The 8,742-nt window shown below is 45.7% G+C and overlaps 1 protein-coding gene across 1 annotated transcript in view; it reads left to right on the forward strand.

The window, feature by feature from the left end:
- Positions 1–1,818: 1,818 nt before the first annotated feature.
- Positions 1,819–8,742, forward strand: part of LOC106813902 (ribonuclease Z, mitochondrial-like) — a 26,049-nt gene continuing 19,125 nt past the window's right edge. The window contains exon 1 of the mRNA XM_014818145.1: positions 1,819–1,845. The gene's annotated coding sequence lies outside the window, so the exon portion shown is untranslated. The remainder of the gene's footprint in view (positions 1,846–8,742) is intronic.

The following is an 8,742-nucleotide window of genomic DNA, read 5'->3' on the forward strand; positions in this document are numbered from 1 at the left end:
ATTATGTACTGACTGGTATATGCAGCCGGGATCTTGCATTCAAGGTCTGCTTACTATTACATAAGTGAGGTCTACTGATGGAATATTATTATAGAAATCTATGCTAGGATAACTCCTCTTTATTTCAAATTCATAATTTTGGCAAAATATTATTTTTCTTGCGAGATATTGCGCATGCGCGAGCACCGTTTCACACGTGCAGTACGGCCTAAAATAAAAGTACGTAATATAGCTTGCTGCGAGAGAGAGGGAAGAGAGACTGAGGGAAGGTAGCAGGGAAGACAGCCGAGGTGCGGTGGAAGAAGGAGGAGGCTGAGCGTGCGACAGGGGAGACAAGGGGATGGGCGGGCGGGGATGAAGTGTTAGTTATGCACCCTATTGCCTAGGGCGCTCTCCTAATTATAAACGCAGGCCTACTGATAAGAATTTATTTCAGAAACTTACGATGAGATACCCTCTGACCATATTAAACGCATTTTTCAGCACAAAATATAGCTCCTCTGGTGATATATTGCGCATGCGCCCAAACAGTAACGTAGCCAGATTATGTACTGACTGGTATATGCAGCCGGGACCTTGCATTCAAGGTCTGCTTACTATTTCATAAGTGAGGTCTACTGATGGAATATTATCATAGAAATCTAGGCTGGGATAACCCCTCTTTATTTTAAATTCATAATTTTGGCAAACTATTATTATTTTCGCGAGATATTGCGCATGCGCGAGCACCGTTTCAGACGTACAGTACGGCCTAAATAAAAGCACGTAATATAGCTTGCTGCGGAAGAGAGGGGTGGGAGACGGAGGGAAGGTTGCAAGAAAGACAGTATAGCTTGCTGCGGAAGAGAGAGGTGGGAGACGGAGGGAAGGTTGCAAGAAAGACAGCCGAGGGGCGGTGAAAGAAGGAGGAGGCTAAGCGTGCGACAAGATAGACAAGGGGAAGAGCGGGCGGGGATGAAGTAGTAGTTTTGCACCCTACTGGCTAGGGCAGGGTAGTAGGGTAGCAGGCCTGTATTCTATGGTAGGGTGTGCATCCACTACTGAAGGCTGCCCAGGGGCGTCCACATCTCTAAATGCGGCCCTGATATGCTTTCTCTTTGGTTAACTGCAAAATGGAAGCTTTTTCTACTGCGATCCGCAGATTTGATCGTTTGTATTTGATCAACTTTGTCCCTCTCCGTCTTCGATATGTGCCTTGGAATTTGAGGACCAACCTTTATGAGATTATTAAGTTATGTCTTATATTTTTGATATGTACCATCTTCAAAGGATCCATGTTAAGCTTCTTCGTTTCTGCCATTCCATATTGGAATTTTCTTCCTTCCTTCCTATTTGGTTAATTGTAGAAGTGATGTTTTTCTACTGTAATTCGCAGTGTTGATCTGCCTATTCGATCAACGTTGTCTCTCTCAGTCTTCGAACGAGAAATAATCCATTGTTGTTATTGAATCAAAATAAGTGCGAATATTACATATACCGCGAATATTACATAATGTAACCTGTGTTTTGCAGGTGTTGCATGCATTAGTCAGCGAGGCTGGGCTGGGGGTTGTTTTGGTGGTGGTCTGTGTAGACGGAGCGTCGCGCATCTTGTGCGGCTGGATTGATGTTATGGGGAGAATGGTAAACGTGTTTTAGGTCGGGCGTTTCTAGGGTCATTGTAAAATGGGGGTAGGACGCGGTCTGGGAGAACGGGTACATGTGCGCGCAAGATGTAGGGGTTTGGGGGTAATATATAAGACACAGATGTAGGAGTCAAGGAGGCTGGTTGTAGAGACGGGATAAAGCGCACGCGCTTACGCGCGTGTGTGCGTTGTTTTGTCCTTGTGTGCAAGGAGATGTGATGTGTGCAAGATATTTAAGTTTATGCAGTTTAAAACACAAGTTTGGATTCTTCTTATTCTTCATTTCTACATCCAACATCAATTCTTCGTTACAACATGTACCAGGGATGTAGCTAACTAAATTTGCCTGGGGCAAATTAATCCATACGCGGTTTGCAGATCACTGTTAGCAATGGCAATAACCTAGTGCGGGAGAAACTGCCCATATCCTAACTACGCACTAATAACTACGACCCTATAGTTACTGTTAGTCATGAAAGAGAGAGGAAAGGGGAAAAAGGGATTGAGAGACGGATGAGTGCAAGCGAGAGAAAAAAAAATATTTTCTATATATATATATATAATACACGCCTGCACGAGAGGGAGAGAGAGACAGAGTGAGACACAGAAAGAGAGAGAGAGAGAGAGAGAGAGAGAGAGAGAGAGAGAGAGAGAGAGAGAGAGAGAGAGAGAGAGAGAGAGAGAGAGACTCAACTGGCTCCGTCGTCATCGCAAGTAGCGATCATCAGATCATTCACGGCAGACCGCTGAAGTAAGTGTTTATTCAATATTACTCTTATTTAATAACTACATCCGGCAGTGCACGAAGATTTCATATAGTCGTGGTTCAGATAGTATATAAATAAGTAATATAACTAATATATATATATATTATATTAATAATTATCCAAACATATACGCGCACACACATGCGCGCATACAGCCCATGGTGTTTGTCGGTACGCGCGCACGGTTTGCCACACACGCACTGGCCACGCACCCACGGCACTCTGCACGCGTTTTCACGCACCACGCACGCACAGCAACCAATCGACGCACGCACGCACAAGCAGTGTGTTGTGTGCTGTTGTGTATGAAGAGAGAGAACGTTGCTGGCTGAGAAGAGAGAGAGAGAAGAAAGAATGAGTGAGTTGTGTGTGTGGTGGTGGTAATGTTTGTGTGTTGTGTGTGTGTGGGTGTGAGGCCGTGCGGGTGGCATGTGGGTGTGAGCGTAGCGGCGTCGGTGTGCGTGCTGCCGCGCGCCGCGCAGGTGTGTGTGTGTGTGTGTTGTGTGGTTGGTTGTAGGTGTATGTGTGCGTGCGTGGCGTGAGTGTGCGGTCGTGGCGCGCGCGCATAGCGCGGCGCGCGTGGTGTGGTGGTGTTGTGTGGTGTGTGCGCGCACGGCGCGCGCCGCGGTGTGGTGGTGTGTGTGTGTTGAGTGTGTGTGGTGTGTTGTGTGTCTGTCCGCGCACCGCCTGAGCGCGCGCCGCGCGTGTGGTGAGTGTTGTGTGTTGTGTGTGTGTGTGTGTGTGTGTGTTGGTACTTCCGCGCACGCACCTCGTGGTGAGTTGTGTGTGTGTGGTCTGCGCGCACAGCGCGCGCGTGTTGTGCGTGTGTGTGGTGTGATGGTTGTTCTGGTTTTCCCCGCCCGCGCACGAGCGCAGCGCGCAGCGCGTGGCGTGTGCTGATGTGTGTGGGTGTCGTTTGTGTTGTGGGGTGGGTGTGTGTTGTGTGTCTGTCCGCGCACGGACGCGTGTGTTTGTCGTGGTGGTGTGTGTGTGTTGTGTGTGTCTGTCCGCCACGCGGGCTGCACGTGTGTGTGTTGTGTGGGGGTGTGTGTAGTGTGTCTGTCTGTCCGCGCACGCGCGCGCGGCAGGCGTGTGGTGGATGTGTTGTCTGAGGTTGTGTCTGTCCGCGGCAAAGCGCCCGGGCCGCAGCGACGCGCGTCGCGTGTGTGGGTGTGTGTGTGTTGGTGTGTGTGTGGTGTGTGTGTGTGTCTCATGATCCGCGCGCATCGGCGCCAGCGTGTGTGTTTGAGAGAGAAAGTATTGAGAATTCGTAAGTAAAGCGTAAAGTAAAAGCGACGCGCGATATACTATATAACTACCATATAAATTTTAATATACTATTAACTACAATATAAGACAACAAATTTTGTAAAAAGTAATTTAACTCAAAGTAACTCAACCGATTGCTCGCATTATTGTTCCGACGAACAATGTCAGCGTATATAGTTGAATTCGTAAAATGATGCATCTGCATGTCGTAAAATATGATAGGGATCACTTTGCTGCTGACCAGCGGGATGGCTCAAGTTGTCGTAAATTAACGAAAAAAAAAAAACCCGGCCCTTTATACTAGTACAACCAATCTAGCCGCTTAATCATTGCGTTGGCGAATAATATATCGATGTGATCCCTGGCAAGACACAAATAAGTGCGAAACCGACGTTAATCGGTCATATAGGCACTTCTACCTCTGCAGCAATATTCGATTTCGCTCGCGCAGATTCGCAGCCACACCACCACGGGCCTCCACGTTACACATCGCGCGTGCACACGCTAAGAGGCAACGACGATGCTGCGCGCTCGGCAACCGCCTTTAAGGCGAGTACGGAAAAGATTGACTTCGCGCATTATGGCGTCCTTGAGGAGCTCACGGTAAATATTCCTGATAAAAACTGACACTGTAACGATAGCTGGTTCTGTGACGCTGGAAACGTAAGAAATAGCTGCACTCCCACTTAGAATTGAAGCCAAGAAAGAAACACATGGACAAAATCACGGCTATGATTCATGTCGAATCTATATCTTATTCTACGAGGACACACATTGCTCAATCACGATGCGTATTATCTAAGTATTATACACTTTGATATACTTAACTGAAATATGGTTACACGCCGTTGATACGCATAATTAAGATGCTACGATCTTTAATACACATTACACTTCATTTTGATCACCGCGTTGTAACAGTGCTCGCGATCGATTCTAGAGTGTGCTACTTATTCCATCAGCGTGTCTCGTGTCTGCATTGCATTTTGATTATATATAGCTATAAGAATCTATATACAATATATATATATATGAATATATTATGTTATTCGCTATTCATAATAAATAATCTTTATTCAAAGATTAAAAGACCAAGACATTGACCATTGACAATGTTCAGAATAGCAGAAAGGCGTCACTCGGAAGGCTACATCTCTCTTGTAAATGCATCAGAGATTCTTATCAAATGCCAACCAACGTTAAAATAACCAAAAAGATAATGTTAGCATCGGTTCGCTATCAGCAATCACTACAAGCTCAATTAACAGGCGTGAATAATTAAGCTAGATCGTAATGCACACATGGCGCTTCTGAATCTCACGCTGAGTCGTAAAAATGCCTGGCTCACTCTTTCCGCGGCGGGAGTCAATGAACCCACAGTACTATGTATGAAGGCGGTCTGGATTGCCGTCCTCCTGCCCCGCTACATAGTACATCATAGAAACTGCACGCATCCGATCACCCGTAAGCGACTCCCTAGATCCGGAGCGATGTGTCAAGGCGAAACCATATATTACAGCGATCGGGGTAACTGGAATCCGATATTGAAAGCGCTCGTTTCTTAGTTTAAATAGTGGCGATATAGAATTATTGGGAGCAAGTGGCAGAGACGGCATAGAGAGGGGAAAAAGAGAGAGGGGAAGAAGGTCGAGAGAGGGGAGCACTTGCGAGAGAGGAAGAGAGAGATATATATAGGCAAAGAGAGAGAGAGAGATACGTTGAGAGAGCTAGAAGAGAGTCGAGAGAGAAAGAAGATGAGAGATAGCGAGAGAGAACAAGAAATGAGTGAGTGAGCACGGAGAGCGAGAGAGAAGAGAGAGACAGAAGAGAGAGGAAAGAAAGAGAAAGAGAAAACGAAAAAGAGAGAATAGAAGAGAAGAGAGAGAGCGAGAGAAAAGATAGAGAAAGAGAGAGAGAGAGAGAGGAGAGAGAGGAGAAGAGAGAGAGAAAGAGAGAGCGCGAGAGAGAGAGAGAGCGAAGAGAGAGGAGAAGAGAGAGAGAAAGAGCGCCGCGAGAGAGAAGAAGCGAGAGAGAGAGAGAAAAGAAGAGAGAAGCGCGAGCGCGAGAGAGAGAGTAGAGAGAGAGAGAGAAGAGAGAGCGAGAGAGAGAGAAAAAGAGAGAGACGACGAGAGCTAGAGATCGAGAGAAGAGAAGAGAGAAGAAGAGAGAAGAGAGAGACGCGAGGCCTATAACTATTACAATCAGCTCTATATAATTATTGCTACGAAACGTTAGCTTACATGCCATCGTTCTCTCAGAGCAGCAGTAAACTAAACCTGCGCCAGCAACCGCGTACATAATAATACATACATGCCCACCGGGACAGGTAAGTACATCACACGCTGCTATAGCATTTCCGCACGGGAGCAGAAATGGGCCGAGCGCTCCTACTGTAGCCTGTCTTTGTAGTTCGATCATTGCTGCATCGGCAAGCGAGAAGAGGTCCGATTCACTCGTCTATGCGTGCGCTTTGCTAGAAGACGCGAATGGGCTCTTCTTCTCTTATGCTCTTCTGCCCCCTTCTCTCTTCTCTGTCTTCTTATCTTCTTCTTCTTAGTTTCATCTCTTCTTCTACTTCTTCTCTTCTTCCCCTTCCTTTTCTCTTACTTTTTCTCTCTCTCCTATCTCCTTCTTCTCTCTTCTTCTTCTTCTCTTTCCTTCTTCTCTTTCCTACTCTTCTTCTTCTTCGCTTCTCTATTCCATCCTCTCTCATTCTTCTCTTCTTCTCCTCAACGTAGGCCGTTCACAGCGCTGCGAATGACTCCGAGTCCTGTGCCTAATCCGGCAGTGGGGGGTGGCTTCAAAGTTGCACACAAAGAGCACAACTTGGATGATCACGTAATTCTATGCATAACCTACGCTTATATATAAATCAAGCTTGAATGGATAAAATGACCCAGTAGGTCCTGATCAGATTTACCTATCGCCTGAGCATTTCTCAGTCTCTTCCTCTTTACATTTCGTTTAACAACAATAACTTGCACCCAACCAACAACAACAGCACCAACGATAACGACGACAAAACAAGGACGGACGACGACGATGACAACAACCAAAAACAATAACAACATCAAGAATAACAAGCAACAACAACAGTAATTAAAGTAATAAAAAGAAGAAGAAGAGAAATAGAATAATTGTAAAATGTGATTGCTGTCTAATAACAGCGCACACCTATATCTGCACGAAAAACGCGATAATAGCTATGAATCAGTTACTACCGCGTTACGGCGGTAATTACTCAACACTGTTATAAACCAACAACGAGTATTGGATAAGCGCTAGTGTCAACACGTATGTAATTCGAAGAAAACGCATACAGCCGCCGATTACCGTTATTTGATCAGTGATCGTACCACCGTGCGCCGTCACGTCCAGGACATGTGCGCAAGCCTACAAATCTAAAGGCGAAGTATGGCTTGGCCATCTCCAGTTTGCAATTGCATATGTAATATAAATATTAAATATACACTATAATATAATATATAATTACAATCACACTATATATCGCCAATACCTATGTATGTATGTGTTGTATGTGTTGTGTGTTGTGTGTGTGGTCTGATGTTGGTGTGTGTGGGGTATGTGTCGTATTTGGTGTTGGCGTGCTGTAATACGCAATGCTATTTTCAGTAATTTCTCCACTGTCACTGTAGGTAAATCGGAAACTAGTACAGATGTTGGTACGGTGTAAGAGATGTAAGACAAGCAGAGAAGAGAGCGAAGAGATAGAGAGAGAGGGAGAAGCTCTTCTCCACTTCATCCGCACGTAATCGAAATTAACGTATGATAATATTGGTTCAAGTAACGCGCGGCACGCGGAAGCTCTATAGATCGCAAATGTCCTCTCTCATGGCGCCGAAAGTATATAATCACTCCTAATCGCAATACGGTATATTAATTCTGCAAAAACCAGCCGTTTTATTGAACAACGCGTATTTAAGTCGCGACAGTGTATATAACTGTTCACCAAAGATGGAAACATGACAGCTACACAGCGACAGCTCACACACATTCGTTGCTCTACAGGCAATTTTCTGTGCGAATTTTTAGTGGCAGTTGCCCGTCACAGCACACCTTGCAAACTCACGCACAATGCCCCGACGAGCAATTCGTGTGAGAATCAAAAACCGGTGATCTCTCGCCAAACTTCGTGGTCAGCACTAAAAATTTCCGTGTGAGTGGTCACGTTACCTGGCCCCCGCAACTTGCCCATTTTTTCGGACCACAAAAAATTCCTACGAGCAAGAAAGCGGAAGTGCTGCCTCGCTTACGTAGAAACGCTTTAACAGTGTAAGGATCGGCGTACGTACGTGATAAGAGAAAGACTAACGTACGACTCGCGCCTACTTGCTGCGCTCTGGTAACGCCTGATCTTTCATCCATGTCACACTATAGTACCGAATACAACATGGGAACACAAATAATGACATTAAGACGCATAGCTATAGTGTTGTTAGAGTGAATATACAGGAACAACAACACAAACGAAAGTAATATCATAAATAAAGATCATTCATTCAATATTCAACAATCAAATTCAATTACATCCATAATTCAATCAAATTCAATTCATATTTAATTCATATTAGAACATAGGGTGTTCAAACTCGCCGATTATAACGATGACGAAATATTTACACATTGCAGAGAAACAAGAATGCGCCGAGCTACGAGAATATACGAGAGGTCGACTGGGAGCTAGAGTTCTCTCAGTCCGAAATGCGGAGAAAGCACGAAGCATCGCCATGTTCGGGGCAGCCTATCATTGAGATGGGCGCCGCCTCCGTGAAGGGCCTCCTGTAAGCGCGTATCGCAGACCCGCTAAAATGGAGAAGCGGCGCTACATTCGGGACGTGACCGCGCATTGACGTCATCAGATGAGCTCGCTGCGAAGCGCCGTGCAAGACATTCGCGGCGTCCGTGTCCTTTTGTCCTTGCAAGGTCGCCAGATGAGGTTGCGGCATGCAGTAACGAGTCAGGAAAAATCTACTAGTGCGGCTGTCGTGAATTAATGTAAGTGAATAGAGTAAATCCTATAGATTCTTCACACACAAGACACACACAACACACACACACAT

This window comes from Priapulus caudatus, unplaced genomic scaffold, assembly GCF_000485595.1.
Source record: "Priapulus caudatus unplaced genomic scaffold, Priapulus_caudatus-5.0.1 Scaffold842, whole genome shotgun sequence".
NCBI classification, from domain to species: domain Eukaryota; kingdom Metazoa; phylum Priapulida; class Priapulimorpha; order Priapulimorphida; family Priapulidae; genus Priapulus; species Priapulus caudatus.